This window comes from Ambystoma mexicanum, chromosome 12, assembly GCF_040938575.1.
Source record: "Ambystoma mexicanum isolate Mex_15411 chromosome 12, UKY_AmexF1_1, whole genome shotgun sequence".
In the NCBI taxonomy this organism is placed as follows: Eukaryota; Metazoa; Chordata; class Amphibia; order Caudata; family Ambystomatidae; genus Ambystoma; species Ambystoma mexicanum.
In genome coordinates, this window is record NC_090936.1 from 1,142,060,196 (window position 1) to 1,142,077,236 (window position 17,041).

The 17,041-nt window shown below is 46.6% G+C and overlaps 1 protein-coding gene across 3 annotated transcripts in view; it reads right to left on the bottom strand.

The window, feature by feature from the left end:
- The window catches only part of RAP1B (RAP1B, member of RAS oncogene family), a 421,780-nt gene that overhangs the window by 148,610 nt on the left and 256,129 nt on the right, over positions 1 to 17,041 (bottom strand). The window lies entirely within an intron of this gene.

The window sequence follows — 17,041 nt, forward strand, 5'->3', positions numbered from 1 at the left end:
AAAGATGCAAAAAAAGGCACAGGGTCATGGTTCGATACTTTGTACAAAATTGTTTACCAGCCGGAACTAGGTGCTGCAGCGTCCATTTAATGTTCTGCTGTGCAACACTGTGCTCAATTAAACGTACAAACAGCTGCGTTCTTTTCTTACTGGCACAAACATACAAAAGATTAACAGGAATCCGGCTACTGTGTGCATGGCGAACTGAAGGCCAAAACTTGAAATTCAGAATCTTTCCACAGCCTAGGATACACAGGCATCACACAATGCTTTAAGGAGCTAGCAGCATATACTAAACAGTGCTTATGTCCATAATGTAAAATCTGTGGAAATTGCAGCCACAGTTGGCCGATTCTGGTAAGTGGGGCTTTCCTAAACCTTGGACCGTGCCCTTTCTCTCTCCAGCATCAGGACATGACCCAGGGGGCTGCACTGGTACCTTTCAAGATCTTTGAAGTGCTGACCATGTAGATGCTGATGCAAGATGGCCCCAAGCCACACATTGGAGCCCGGTCACAGCCGATCGCTTTCCTCGACTCAGATTTCAGTTTGGCCGATGATGCACCACTTATTTTAAGCCAAAAAGAGATCAGCATTTCATGAAAACAAGAGAAAATTCGAAGGTGGACCAGATGCCCAATTGGTTTCTAGGTGAGGGCAAACACCACCATTAGCCATGCTACAACTGTGGTCTGCCTTGCGACTGTTGCAAATAAGCCTGTTGGTAAGGATATTGTCCTAGACATAGCCACATATCTTACTCTAGATGACATTTGCCCCGTGGTCTCTTCTCTAGCTGCCCCAAACGTTACCATGAGCCTAAATAGAAATGCAAAACGTTACACATTCACTGCTGAAAACCCAGCGGATAAGGCATCGGACCTTGTAACTATAGCCTCATTCTTGGACTGAGACTGACGCTTCTAGCCGTTTTAAAATAGCAACGTGCCATGTGTCTGATGTCCATAACCCTGGTGGAAATGTATTATGCTCCACTAATAACACCAACTGCCCCACCAACAATGCTACTTGCCACACGCACTCTGCCCTATTACCCCCCTCCCCCATCATCAACCATGCTTCAAATGCTGCCTGCCCCCAAATGATACTCGAAAATGTTACCTGCCCAACTAACATTGCCTTTGGTACCTGCACTGATACCACTAGCCCAAACAACCAATACGATTGGCCCTCTGGGCCCACGGCTACAGTTAAAGCAACTATTGCACATGACGCCAGCCCTCTTGAACTGGCTCTGGGCAATGCACGCTCCGTTCCAGCCCATGAGCTTGATATCCACGACCTCCTCAAAAGGCAATATGGATGCATGGCCATCACTGAAACGTGGCTACAGGCTGCCGCTGACCCTGCCCTTCTCTAGCAATCCTGGCTGACTTCATTTTAGGAACGACCCACTCAACACTAGAGGTGGAGGTGTTGTCCTCATTGCAAAGACTCCCTCCAAATCAGGTTGCTTGAAAACTACCCTGAAGGGCAATTGTGGCATTGTAGCTTTGAAATTGACTACTTCTCCACTATCTCAATCCATAGTGTCTACCGACCACCTGGCCCAATCCTTACATTTGAAGATAACCTTCACACGTTAGAAACGAACGTCAAATTTTCATAAAAAGTGATCCTCCTCTGTGATCTGAATCTTGGCCTTAATGGCCCAAAGACTTGCGGCCGCCTACGTGGCTAACTCCCTCAATGCACTTGGTTTTAGCCAATGCATCAGCTCTCCTAGCCATGCCAAAGGCTACCCTATGGACTGGATTGCTGACCTCAGTCATGTCACCATAGACTCCAACTCACCCTGCCTATGGCTCAAACGAGAGCACCTCATCTCACATGACCCTATTCTACTTGCAGACTTATATGCCACCACTTTAATAGGAGCTGTTCACACCATCGCCCCGCCTCACCATCGCCCCCCCTTATGCCCCGAAAAGCCAAACCTGCGTGTCATCTAAACTTCTGGTTCACCCCTAACCTTTTGAACTCCAGAACAAACACACCAAAGCAAATTGGAGAAAAACACATGATGCCTGGAGACTAATATTCACAAAGGCTTCTAAGCTTTACAAAACTCACGCCAAATCCACTACCTTTAACTCCAGAATAGCCAATGCTAAATTGAACACCAAAGAACTATTCAACATTCTCAGGAAACTTTAAACTCCCGCAGCTCCCCCACCACACTTATCAAAGACCAAGCATGGTGCACCAACATCCAAAATGTCATGTTCATCAAAATCGATACTATACACACAGAAATCCTTGCTAAACAATCTACCCTGAAACCCTCCTACCAGGACTCGGCCACTTACCTCCTATAGGGATACCAGCATTTGCCCCCCCACCCTTCTGCTTCCAAAAAATCTCAGAGCCAGAAGCCCTAGGCATCCTAAAGAGCCTGAAACCCTCGAGGTGTAAAGGAGATATATGCCCAGCAGCTCTCATTAACGACTGCGCGGTACACCGAGCACATTTTATCATTGTCTTCATTAATGCCTCATTTGCTGCTTGCATTGTGCCACCCAGCCTTAAGGAAGCCTGGGTTCAACCCCATCTAAAGAAACCTACCCTAGACCCCAAGATCCCAAACTACAGACCTATCACTACTATCCCCTTCCTTTTATAAACCTTAGAGCGGCCTACGTCCAAATTCGCCTTCACTTGGAAGCAAACCACAGCCTGGGATTTCACCAGTCTGGTTTCCACCCATGTCATGGCACACAGTCAGCACTTCTTGCTGCCTCCGATTTAGTGGATCACAAAATCCTTTCAAATCGTACAATAATCAGGTTGATGGCTGTAAAGCCTTTATGTTATGGAAAAAGTTCATGGGGGGGGGGGGGGACGTAATTTTATATATTTTATGGTGTCTTTCTACCATAGAGTAGTTGACATTTTTTAATGGCCGGTGTTAAGCATTTTAACAGTCAATTGGTGAAAAATGAACAGTGTATAAGCAAGTGTAAAGGTCTAGTGACCCGTTGAGCGTGATGTATTATGTAATTGGGGGATTTATTATGTTTGTATAATTGTTTGTGTAATTGTTGTATATGCAAAGCCGAAAAGCTATTTGTTATATTAAAATAAAAAATCCTTTGCCACCATTTTGCCACCTCTGCCTTCTCACCAGAGGCTACAATCTGGATCAACACCTTATAGGGCAGCACAATGAGTGTTTGTGTAAAAAGAATGCCCCAAACACTTGCGGCGTGCTGCAAGGATCATGCATCTCTCCCACCCTCTAAAATATCTTTACAAAGCCACTCCTTTTGACCTCCTTGACTCCATCGGCATAGTATACACCAACTATGCCGATGATGCACAAATCCTCCTACTCCTCTCCGGCAGTTACCCCCAAAGGACGCCGACAATTAATGAGGCCTATTGAACCACCAACGCCTGGATGGCTATGCAAGGCATAAGTCTTAATGACGGGAATAAAGGTTCTCCTTATTGGGTAACCTGCAACACAAAAAAACCCTTTATCCCAAATACATATCCTTCAATATCAATGATTCCCAGATTCCAGTCTCTGCTTGTGAAAACACAGGGGGCTAGGAAGGGGGGTACTTTTGGTCTATCTAGATGCCACCCTCTCGCTGACGCTCCAAGTGAAAGGCATCTCCTCAGCAGCATACACAACCAAATTAATAAACACATCCAGACCGCTCCTATCCACATACCGCCGTCTAACCATTGCACGTGCAAGACTGGACTACTGCAATGTACCATTTGCTGGAGCATCTGCACAAAGCCTCCGGAAACTACAGATCATCCAAAATAACGGCCTTCGAGCAGCCCTCAACATCCCCATAAGTGACCACATATTGGCTGCACCACGATTTGTGCATTGGCTTCTGATTCGGGAGCAGATAGTCTTCAAAACCCTATCTATTACGAATAGATGCATCTCCAGGTCTGCCCCCCCCTTAGCCTCCAAAAAAATGTCCACGGCTCACTCCTCCAGGCCCACTAAAACACCATATTCCCACGGTCTTGTTCAGCCCAAGTTTCAAATGCATGAAAGCAGGATTGGGGCGGGGGAGTCTAGCTTCCCATCCATAGCTGCTAAACAATGGAACTCCCTTCCACCCACCTTGATGGCAGACTCCTCCTAATGGATCTTGCAAACAGCTCACACACCATGGCTGTTCTAAATTATAGATCTGAAACGATCTCCCAGATCATTTTTGTGCTGCATGAAACTGCTAAATGCAATGGATAAATGATCTGTACACATTTGTAATACTTTGTCTGCATGTAACTGGTCTTTAACAGCGCCTTGATGCCCTCAGGTTTTGGAGCGCTTTATAAAATAAAAAAATGAACTAGATTTGTTTTTTAATGTGAATCTTTTCGTTTGTTGCCGGGAGGGGGCGCTTTCTTTCAGGGGCTGCAGACGCCAGGACCCGGCAAAAAGGGGTACAGTTTACTCTAAAATTAAAAATGATCTGGTCTCCGACACTGGTTCAAGCCCATAGACCAGGGTGGGTGGGTGGGTGTTGGCCATTAATGGGATTAAAGTGGCCAGTGGCTATGGTGTCAGGCCATGTCCCAAGCACAGCATTCACAAGACGTCGCCACTTTGGTTGTCATGGCGCAACTGGCATTGGTCACTAGCAATTGACAATTCCGTGGGTAAGTAGGCCATTGAGTTAGAGATACCCACGGCAGAAGTGGTCACTAGGCATGGATGCAGGCCATCCATAGTGGTTATATCTGGTGGTTTGCGGGTGCAGAGTGTCAGGCCGAGAAACTAGCCAGCACACCACCAGAAGTGTCACCACCACCAGGCTGGAAACCGAACCGCAATCGGGGAAAAACAAACCAGCAATGCAACCGGTCTCTGGAACAAGTTACCAACGCAGAAAAAACTGCCCCCCCCCCCCATCCTACACTTCAGGAAAGAACCCAACCAAGACCATACTCTTCAAAGAACATTGGCAAGCGATCAATGAAACGCTATTTCCCCCTCTGGAGTTATTCCACCCCCTCCATACCCATCCCAGCTCCTCTGCACCCTACCCTTTGCAAAGGTTTGCACTTTAGAAATCCCAAACCTACACGGATGAATGCCATGAACCAGGCAATGTGACCAATGGACACTCTGGCTTACAAAGGCCAAGTTCATTGCTGGTTCAGATAAAGTACAATTAGGCCATGCCCAGTGGGGCTCTCATGATTGCTCTGGGGTGTCCAGGATGTCAGAAGGCACAGAGTAGAAGGGGCTGGAGAGTGTTGTGCCCAATGGGTACTTTGGTTAAGATACCCTTTATATCCGTGTTATAAAAACATTTTATACGAGCACCTAAAAATATAGTTAGCAGGCCCCCTCACAAGCTAGAACTACTTATATTTTCTATTAAAATGTATATATCTAAGCGTTATAGACCTAGCCTAAGGACCGTACCCAGAGTTATGGGCCCTGAAGACCAAGTTAAAGGCTAGAGCATAGTGAAAGCATTAAAAAAGTTCTTCAGGGCCCTTACTTCCTGGTACGGCCTGAGGGCATGGGGTATAATGCTATATTATTTGACAAGGAAATCCACCTGGAGTGGTTGCTGGGAACTCTGGCTGGTTCCCAGCAACGACGCCCAAACGTGATGAGGTGGGGGAAGGCTGCAGGCAACAGCGGGGAGACCACCCACCCGAGCTCCCCACACCCCAACATGGTAATATGGCCGGGCCGCATCTGATGGGCAGCCCGGGCAGGATGAGTTTGTGCTGGAGGAGGCCCTATACCCCTCTAAGAAGGTAAGGAGTTGGGGTAGGAGGGCGGTTAATTTTTTCATGCCTGGGCATCTGTGTGGTGCACTCGGGAAAGGTGGAAAGCCACACTGATCGCATGGCTGTCAGTGTGGCAATTCAGTGAAGAGGCAGTGCCTCGCTGACAATGATGGCTGCTTGGCTGTCAGCGTGGTTCTCCTGTGATGAGGGGTCACCGCTTCGAGAGCCATGTGGTGCTAGCAAAATAAAGCTACACAGAAAGGAGTACCAAAAACTGGTTTAAAGTGTGCTGTAGCAGCACCCCGCACCAACATTTTCTTTTGTTCACATTATTATTTTTTGTACTGTTTTCCAAGGAGAGAGCGCATCAGAGGTCATGAGCAGTGCATGGTTGTGGTAGACTTAAGGCTGCATTAGAAACGCCAACTGGCAAATATCGATCCATGCACACAATTCAAATGTTAGTACACCAGGATTTATAGAGCGCTGTGTTTTCATCTGGATGGTAAGCAGGTGCTTTGGAGGATCAGAAAGGAGTGGGTTACGTTAGTGGGCAGAGGCAAAATGCAAGATCGCTAAGCAGTTGAACTCATGCATGCAGGCCATTTTGTATCTAGGTATTGTAGAGCAAGGCATGCAAGTTACAAAGGGGAGCCTCGCGTTGCCATGGAGCAAGGATGCATATGTTTTATAAGTGACGCTCTTGTCTTTTTTCTGTTGCTCGGAAGGGTGTCAATTTGCCACATGTGGGTGGCCTGAGGGTAGGCATAGTTTGTTTTGACACATAGAATGAGTGTGTTATTGCAGAGCGATATCAAAAAGACCTCAATGGGCAGGTAGGTAAAGGGCATAGACAATACTGAATCCAAACATAGCAAATCATAACATGGCATAGCAATGAATGAAAAAGGCATAAAAGTCTACACATTAACTATTTCCATAATACAAAGTCCATTGCAACACAAATTCAACATTAACACAAACCCTCGAGATGAGCAGTGTACCGGCCACTCCTTAAAACAGGCAAGATCTCACAAAATGGGAAGTACAAAGACTCCCAATTAAAACAGGAAACCAACGCATAGGAGAATGCCCCTTGGTCAAAGCACCACAGAGGAGTTCAGATTGGTACTAGCAGAGCAATGCAGCAAGGAGCTCCAATAATCGTGCATTATCTGAAAAACTTTAAGGTAGAAACCCATCTTTGAATTGCTAGGTGAAATAAAGTACGGACTACGAAAAGGTAACCTTTTTAGAGTTCTGCTATTCACCCCAAAAAAACATCACCTGTGGGAATTACACATTCACACTGTTAGGACAGTTTTTGTGAAGTCCAACTAATGGCTTAGTAAAACCATTAAACTGAGGTAGTACACAACTCCACTCTTAGGTTAAGGCTGCAGCACTCGAGTTGAGGGTAGCGTAGGGAGAGCAGCCAGGCTCATTTTAGGCGGGGGAGAAAGGGCTGTAGAATCAGTACAAAGAAATTGTAATATAACTGGTCCAATACTGAGCATTGTAAACATACATTGTTTATTTAAATACAAGTAGGCCCAGATATATCTTGGGGGAAGTACTATCACATTATACATAATTATAAAAACACTATGCTTTAAAGTTCACAGACCTTATTTAGAAAGCCAACAGTAGTCTAGGTAAGTCAAACCTTTTCATACATATACAGTATAGGGCACACCCATTGTTGGGAGTAAAACCATATGTTACTTTCAGATTACTTTACAGTAATAACAAGGGCAGTAGACCCTAGCATTTGTACCGTGACACTCAGCAAGCAATCGCATAGTAGAACAAGTTACTTTCGATGGGATGTTCAGACGATGTATTCCACATCTATGACAGTAATCGCCACAGCTGTGCTGCTTCAGAAAAAAATTTCACTGGCGTCAGTGTCTTGCGTCGATGACGTTGATATGCTGCGCTGTCCCTCGAAGGCCTCATCGAGCCGAAGTCACCGGATGTTATAAGTAGGACGCACGACGCCCGCAGCCTCAGTTGTAGTTTTTTCCCCAGAACGTGTGGCACCAATCTTCTGCCAGAATGACTTACAGAAAGACTTGCGGAAACGAAAGCTGCAATCGCATAAGAAATTCCGTAGACGGGCAGGCTGGGAGGGTTCGATGTGGAATACGTCATCTGAACATCCCATCGAAAGAATGTTACCAGGTAAGAAAGTAACTTGTGCTTCGAGAGGATTGGTTCCTCCAACGTATTCCACATCGATGAGACTCCCAAAGCAGTACCAACGTATGGAGGTGGGAAAAGAATTTAGAATTTTAGAATGCCCAATCAAATGGCAGATTAGAGGACCGCCTTGCCAAAGGCCAAATCTTGTCCATGGATAGAATGCAGGGAGTAGTGTTTTACAAAAGTATGGACATTGTGGGATGTTTTTATCCACGCATCCAAGCCCTACCTCAAAACTGTGCAGTACTGACATGGAAAACATCATGATGGCCAGAGCTTCCCAGAACATGCACAGGGAAATGCATGAAGAATAGGCTGCCACTCATTTTTGCCGATGTTATGGGCACAGAAGGACACTGCATAAAACCACCATTGGACTACCCACACAGTAGTCTGAAACCATTGGGAATGGCAATGCTGATTGCCAAAAGCAAACCCATAACTGTTGGGAATTCATTTTCTTAAATCCCAAAAAGGGGTGCAGTACCAGTACTCACCACTATCAGAAAGCCGGCGTTTTAAAACACCAGATTTTACTTTTTTGTGTAAAACTGAATAAATGAACCCAAGGCAAGCCAAAGAAAGACTTAGAGAGGTGGATACAATGTAAAGTTATTTCTGAAGTGACTTGAAGGTTTAGAACAAGACTGGCTGAGCTGTGGATTTCAGCAGTTTAAGTAAATTTGGACTGAAAGACACTAAAAATCTAAATGTTTAAAAGAAATGAGTGACCTACTTTTGAGTGTCACATAGGTTGCAATTGTTTAAATGTCATAGTTTTAAACGTAGAATCAGCATTCTAGCTGCATATGTAAAAATGTTTAGTTTTATTTGAATGCAGAAAACTGGGGAACAGAAATGACATGTAGCTAAAAACTGGCTTAAAGAGATTCCAATTTTGCCTGGCAACTACCCCCCATCAGGAGTGAAACTTGAGTCACAGCTGTGTTCCCAGGCCTATCTGCCTTTTGCTGGCCACACTAAGGATATGCCATCTCTCTGATAATTGAATTAAGGGGAGCCCCCACAGAATACAGGAGCTCTGAACAATGCAACCCCCTTCACCCAGGCAGATGGTTTATTGGAGATGTCGTAAAACAGCTTCCTCCTGGAAGGACAGGGGAGGGGCACTGCCTGTGAGAGCAAGCTGGCTTGGCAGAACTGGAAAAACCAGAAATTCAACCTTGTGCTGGGGGGAAACCACACCCCTTTGGGGCCAGAACATAACTCTAAAAAGATGGATCATTCATAGAGCGGACTTGTGAAAATTATTTAAATGACACCATAATTCTTGTGATTTTTCTGCCCACATTTTAAGACGTGTTAGGACCCGATGGTATGTTCAGGGGGGTTTTAGCGGAAAAGAGGATATTACTCAAAATGTGTGCATGTGAAAAATCTGACACTTCATCAACTAATGTCCATACTCCTTGCGCACATGTGTGTAAATTTGGGTTAATGTCCGAAATTGCAAAATCAGTTAAAAAGTGAAATGTGCCATTTCTGAATGCAAGCCCCCAGGAAGAGCAGAGTTTGAACAGGGGATACCTCCTGTGATATGTGAGGGGTGCATGTAATTTTAAACAAATGTGTACCTGTGCAAATATGTTTTTTGAGCAAATATAGATTGTGTGTAAAGTTGACAGGGGTGGGTTCTCTGTATCATAAACAGACCTCATCATGATGACACTTCATTTCATTCCCCCAATCAGGGGAGAAATGAAAGCTTGGCCAATGACAAGTGGAGAGGGATGGAGCCTAGTGATGCTGCACACACACCCATTTTAAAAACAGATAAAAGCAGACAGACAGGACAGATAGGGACCTTCAATTCCATTTGCTGCAACGCACTCTGCCGGACCATACCACATCCAGAGATCCAGACTTCAAATCCATCAATCTCCAGAATCCAGAGAGGCTAGAGAGAGAGAGAGAGCTGACCCAGATCACTGAAGTGCAGAGACCAGAGTCCAGTCTAAAACCTGACCAGATCCGTGGCGAGGCCCATTTAATTCAAGAATATAGTGTGAGTACCTAGTAGAACTGTGCAGAACCAATCTCTTAGTTAAAATAATATAATCCCAGCTATTTTAATCTAAGTAGAACTGCCTCCTAACTGTTACCTGTCATTTGTAAAGCCGTCACCTGTCATTTTCTAGTTGCAAGCTGCACTTGTCTTTTTGAACTTTAAAATTTCAAATCTGAAAAACGACCTTTATTTAATCGCTCATATCTCCGTAACCGTTTGTGCTAGAGACATGCAGTAACTTTCCTCAGAAAGCTGAGAATTGTGGCTTTCCTACGAACCTAGAACCGCATTCCTACCCCGATACTTTTGCTGTAATCGCGAAAAACGCACTCGCGAATTTGCCGCGATTTGCAAATTTCTCAACGTGTGAAAACAGCAGTTTTCTTGCTTTCAGTTGCCAAAAATTCGTTTAACCTGCTAGTTACTCCTAGATCCTTGCTAAAGTGAGCCTGGACTAATATTAACTTGATACCACTCACCCTGAACCTCCTAGAGGGAATTAAAAGCATTTTAGCATATTTTTCACTTCATTGCCAGCACATATAAAAGCATTTTGGGCCTGCGTTTCCAACTTCTGTAGTGTAAGCTTGCTGGGGTGAACTGAATTACATTTGATTGCATTTCTGAGAACTGTGCTTTCCTTCCATTTCCTTGCATTGCATAAAGGGGGAGGGGATTGCCAGAGAAAAGTGATTACATTGTTTTGTTGAACGCATATTGAGTATTTTCTGTACTGCATTTTCATTCCACCTTGCATCCATTTGAAACCATAAAGTATTGTTGCTATCTTATCCATCCTATAACCACTCATCATTGATTATAAAGAAGTGTGCTAGTGCCAGACTATCCATTATTGATTACTGCTCAGATTGTGATATTCAATTATTAAATTATTATAAAGTGTGATATATATATCTATTGTTTAAATTATCAAATAAACCTTTTAACTTGCAAAACAGAACTACTTCTTGGCTCAGTGGGGTCAGGGGGATTCCAATAGAGGGGTGTTATATAGGGGTAGTCATCCAGAACGCATGAACTGGACATAAAGATATATCAATAAGGGTTTCCATTCAGTATCCCAGACTAGGCATTGACTTAGCTGTAGTGTTGAATTGAATCCTCTTACAAATTGGGGGCTCGTGCCGGACGTTTGGATTAGATCCATCACTTGTGCAGATTAATACAGCGTGCCAGCTGACCAGATACAAATATCCGGTTGGATCACACGCTGTGTTACGCTGTAAAGCACTCCTCAAAGGAACGCTCTAAGAAAAAGGTCTGTTTTGCAAAAATAAAATATAAACTTCTGTAAGTCAGGACAGAGACCAATCTCTAGAATGACGACCTTAGTAGACATGAAAATAGCCAGAGAGCACTTCTTACATAAGTTATTTGTGAGAGGTGAGTGGACTCACCAGGACCGCATGGTCTGGTTGCAGGCCATCACGCAACAGGTCACTGAAACAGGGTCAGATATATGGGGAGATCAGGGTCCCCTACATGTGGCCCTGAGTGAACTATACATGGCTCCTAAAGCTAAGGATGAACAAGACAAGATGGTTAGGATAGCCGCATACCTGTACCTATATATGGGAGACATGCAGGATAAATGTACTGAAAGCCAAGATCTGGCGAATAAGCGACAGATGGCGTTAGAGAAGGTCCAATCTGACCTGGTCTCTTCTGAGCAGAGGCTGCAGGGGAGCCAGGAGTCAGAAAATGAGAGTAGACAGCACATCATTAAAATAAAGAGGGATATGGACATCCTGCAACAGGAAAAGGCTGACCAGGATACCAGATTTCTGGCCTTGCAGAAGGAGTACCAAGAAGGTTTGGACTCCCTACTGCAGAGCCAGAAAAAGCTGGAGCAACAATTAGACTTTAACAGGGCATGCACGGAGCAGGTAGCCACCCTGCAAAGTCATCTAGATAGAGTGAAGGCAGAGAGCAACAAGCTGATTTTGAAAGACCTGGATACCCAGGCAGAGTTTGATGAAGAACGCCAGAAAGCTGGTGCCTTTCAAAGGCAGAGGGACGACCTGGCGGCACAAATGCAGGCTCTTACCCAGGAAAGAGACGCCTTAGGCCAGGAAGTCTGCCATTTAAAAAGAAAAACAGAAGAAAATCACCTGGCCCACCAGGGACTGGGTGACCTCCAAAAAGAACACCAGGACTTGCTAGAGCACACCAGGAGGGTGGAGGAGGCTCTGGCAAGACAGGAGCAGGCCAATAGGGACACAGCTCAGGAGGTAACCCTCCTGCAGCAAAGACTGGCCCAGTGCTCCAGGACCAATCAGGAAACACAGAGAGAGAATGAGGCTCTCTGCCAGCACAATGATAGGCTCCAACAACAGGTAGCGATGCAGGAGAGACTGATAGAGTCTAGTAAGGCCTTAACTGAGGAACTGAAGGCGCAGGCTCTTGCATTGCAACAGGGAGCAGGGGCGGATAGAGACCAAGTTCGCTGGGAAAGGGAAACTCCTGAGCATAACCTCAGGAGCCCTAGTACCAGAGGCCTTTATCTCTCTCTGTCCCTGGACTCTGCCACCCCCATGTCCCCTGGCGCACATGCGCACAGGGCCACAGGGATGGCAGATTACTATCCAGCCAGAAGCATGGGGCTCATAGGCCAGTACCACCCAGGAATGGAGGGGCGGGCATCCGGGTATGGGCACCCAAGCACAGTGCAATTTGATGGGGAAACCCAGGTGAGTAGGCCCATTAAGGGCATCCTGAAAACCTCTGCCCAGTTAGGTCAGTGGGGGGGTACCCATCAAATCCTGGCAGCAAGGAGGGATCAGAAGACTCCTCTGAACGGTACAGGACACAGGGGACCAGGTCCCCACATTCTGCCAGCCATTCCCAGGCTCGCAGAATCCGGGAAAGCCTGGAAGATCAGACAGGAACCTCTGGGAGCAGTGCCTCTGAGTCAGAGGACGAATGGACGAGGGTTACCCAAACCAAAAAGGCCAATAAGGCAAAAAGGGCCTTGATTAAGGACCCATTGAAACAGATTAAGGCAATCAGGTGTGTCATCACGCCTTATCATAAGAACGCCAAGTACTCTGTTTGGGAACACTTGGAGCTCTATGAGCAAATGGAGACTTTTCATTTGAAGGACAGCCAAAGCTGTATCCAATATGTTAAGTGGACATTCTCCCCAGAGTACTCCAGTTTCTTTGCAGGGCTGGAGGACCAAAATCATTCCAGGTGGTCCACCTATAGGGCGGCCATATTAAAACATTTTTCTGTTCACAGAAATCCCCAAGAGGCTCGCAAGGCAGCCTACAATTTGCAGTGTGGGGAGGATCAGGCCCCACAAGAGTTTGTGCAAGAACTGAAACGTGCCTTTGCGCAGACCACCAGAAGGGTGCGCACAGACAGCAGAGAATTTATTAATACGTTTTTCCATGCCTTGCCCAAATATATAATGACCCAGCTCGTGAGAGATTTTCATGAGAAAAGATCTTTAGAATGGGTCATTGAACAAGCCACCCGCATCTACGAGGTGCAGAAACCGGTGGAAAACAAAAACCAGCCCAAAAACCCCAAAACTAACAGCACCCCTGCTGCTGCCAAGGTGGCAGAGGTAAAGGTCACCCCCGTTTTAGAGTTGGAGATGGGGGGGCCTAAAAACCTACCTGCACCTAATAATGCTAGGCCCAGAAGGTTCTCGGGCCAGGCACAGACAGGGAGCCAGCCCCACAAATGGGGTCCCTCGCTCTCCTGACTATGTAAGTCCCCGTTACAAGGGAAATCGACCCATCCGGGGTTATGTGTAGACTCCTCCAGCCCAAGGGGGGGGATCCAGCCAAGCACCTAGCCCAGGGAACTTCCCTCCTAACTTCCCACCGGAGGGCAGAAATTCTCCAAATCCTGGGCAGAACTTTTTCCCCAGGTATCCACCCAATTTCCAGCCCCAAAATCCTCCACCCTTCTTTCCCCAATTCCCTGAGCCCAGACAACCGAATCCGGGAGAGGGGAGGCCAAGGGTGGAGGGGTATCCAAACCTTCCCAACCAGGGGTACTACCAAAGAAGGGATAGCTACCCTTCCCGGGATCAGCCCAGGGGAGAAAACAGGGCCCCGTATCAGCCTGAGCGGGTTTCCCAGTTAGAGCGCCAGGTTCAAAACATGGCGCGGGATCTGGGTCACATACTGAGGGCTCAGCAGAACCCTCAGATCGGCATGCCGGCGCAGAACGCACCCAACTCTGGACCTGGTGCTCCAGAACAATGACGGGGGCAGCACCCCGACAACTCACCGGTTCCCAGGGAGGAGGCACAAAGGGAAGGGGGGTGTAAAGCCTTGGAGGAAGCTTCCTTCCTCACTTGTAAACAGCCCCTGGAAACCCAGGAACCGGAAACAAAATCTCTTGCCCCTGAAAGTCTGCCTCCTAAGGAGCAGAGGGGTGGTAGGAGAAACAAAAGACCCAAACAGACTCAGTTTGAGGAGGAGGTACAGATCTTCCAATTTGAGGGAGAGGGATCCTCAGAGGATCCTGGGAAAAGGATCTTCTCCTTCAGAGATGGGGCAACTCCTCCCAAAGAAAAATGGGTCCCTAGGGATGCAAATCCAGACTGGGGAGATGTGGAGACTGAGCTACCGCCGCCCACCATCTCATCCCAGAACCAACAGCAAGAAAATCCCCTGGTTCAAACCCATCCTGGTGACTGCCTCCAAAAAGGGGGGGGCGGCCCGGAACCGGAGCCAGGGGAACCCACAATGGCTCTGATCTCCAGTTGCCAACTTTTTCTTCCAGATTCCCAAGGCTCTCCACAGAATTCTGCCCAAATCTCTTCGCTAGCGATGTCCAAAACCAGAAAGTTAGCCCACCAGTTGTCCAACAATGTGCATTATCTGTGCCCCCTTGAGGAGAAGGAGGGAAGATACTATGCCCCGGTACAAGTACAGGGGCAGGGTACAATTTTAGCGCTGGTGGACACGGGATCTCAAGCTACCCTTCTGTCCAGAAGGGCCTTTGATGAACTGAATGCAGGAAGGGGAGGGAATTACCAAATTCCTCTCACCTCACTTCCTGGACAACTCCTGAACTTTGACGGGAAGGAAATTCCCGTCGAGGGGACGGCAGATTTGGACATTAAGATTGGGTGACACAAGTTGAAACACCCGGTCATAGTTGTGACTCCAGAGGGCACCCCTTGCTTACTGGGGAATGACCTCCTGAGGAGGTTGTCACCCTTAATAGATTGCGTAAACAAGGTCCTCTGGACCCAGACTAGCCGACCAATAAAATTAAAACAGAGTGTCAACCATGTTAGTTTAAACGGCACCTGCCACATGGTTGAACAAAAATCTGACCAAGTAGAATTTCACTTCCAGAATAGCCAAATTCCAGACGTGACAGTAATAGCAGTAGGACAACAGACTGGTGATGGAGGGTCCTCTCTATTTCTGAAAATCAACCTTCCTTCCAGTTTAAGGTGGTATTCCACACTGGAAAGAAACACCCTGAAATTCTTTACCAATCCACAATCAGAAACTCCCACTCCTATAGTCCAGAAAGATGTGAAATCAGCTCAGAGCCTGGCTGATATTCAGCAAATTGGAGAGCAGTTGTTCATCCCTGTTCAGTTAAATGATGGGAAGGACTCTGTTCTCGCTTGATTGTGTGTGAACAACGATAAGAGCTTCATCAGCGAAGCCATGTTCCACCAACTCCCAAAAGATCCAGCCATTCCCACATTCAAACTGATAGACAAATGGGAAATGGACCTGGAAGCACCTAATTCCAAACATCTCCTGCCAAGCAGGTGTTTGCTCAAAATTTCCATTGGCAACAAGAGCATAGTCCACAATTGTTGGGTCGTGCGAGACGTCCCTGCCGCCTTTTACTTAGGCAGTGACATTCTCAATCGCTTTGCCATTAGTTTGGACCTAATAAACTTCAAAGCTTGGTCCCGATTAGCGGATAATCCCATGGGCTTTGATGATCCAGAAAAAGCATTTAGGTCAGCTCAATTGCTACCTTATGCAGTTGAAATTCAGATTAAAGAGGAAGTCACCATCCCAGAAAGGACCCGACAATTCTCCCTGGAAGTGAAAGTCAAATGAGGACAACATTTGAAAAACCCTGATGCTTACATACATCTAAACGCTTCTCTCCAACAGCAAGGGTTGGGGGTAAACCCAACTCCATTAGTCAACATAGAACATGACACCATTCCAATAGAGGTGGATAACAGCGACTTAAAGAGTATTACTCTAGCCGCAGGCACCATTATTGGAATGGCGGTTGATGACCGACATTTTTCCATAGATTTAGGTAATGAACTGTTAGGGCCAATCCCCAAGGACTGCTTTGACAGTGACAGTGACCACAATACGACACCAGACAGGATTTTTACCCGGCATGGGGGGAACTTCCTGGTGTACACTTCTTGCCCTTATGGTAAGGAAGATGTGACTTGTGACTTCAGGAGGGATGAGGTGATTTTCCAAGTCCATGAGGGCTGCCTTTCCCACCTGAAGCCTCCAGTCCAAATCAGCACTCTGACCAGGGACTTCTCCACCCAGCTGGAGGAGGCCGCGGAGATAGCCAAACCAGAAGTCTTTCCAGGCTTCAGGCAGATGGTGGAAGAGAGAGTCAACCTAGCTGATGCCTGTGTGACTCTGGAACAAAAGCAAAAGTTGAAACAAGTTTTCTTGGATTTCCAAGATCTCTTTGCGGTAGACTCATATGACTGTGGTCGCACCGACATCCACACAACAACCATCCCCACGGACCCTGGCATGACTCCAGTGTTTGTGAAGCAATATCGCTTGCCTCTCGCATCAATGGAGTCCCTCACTGAAATAATTAAGAACCTTGAGTCCCGGGGAATAATCCGTCCAGTCCACAGCACCTTCAATAATCCGGTGCTGGGAATATTGAAGCCGAACGGCCAGTGGAGACTCTGTGCCGACCTCAGGGAGCTCAACAAACGGGTCCATACTTCCCGATGGCCTCTTCCCTACATTGACCAAGGGCTGGCCCAGATCCAGGGGTCACAGGTATTCACTGCAATAGACCTGACCAATGGATACTGGACTGTGCATG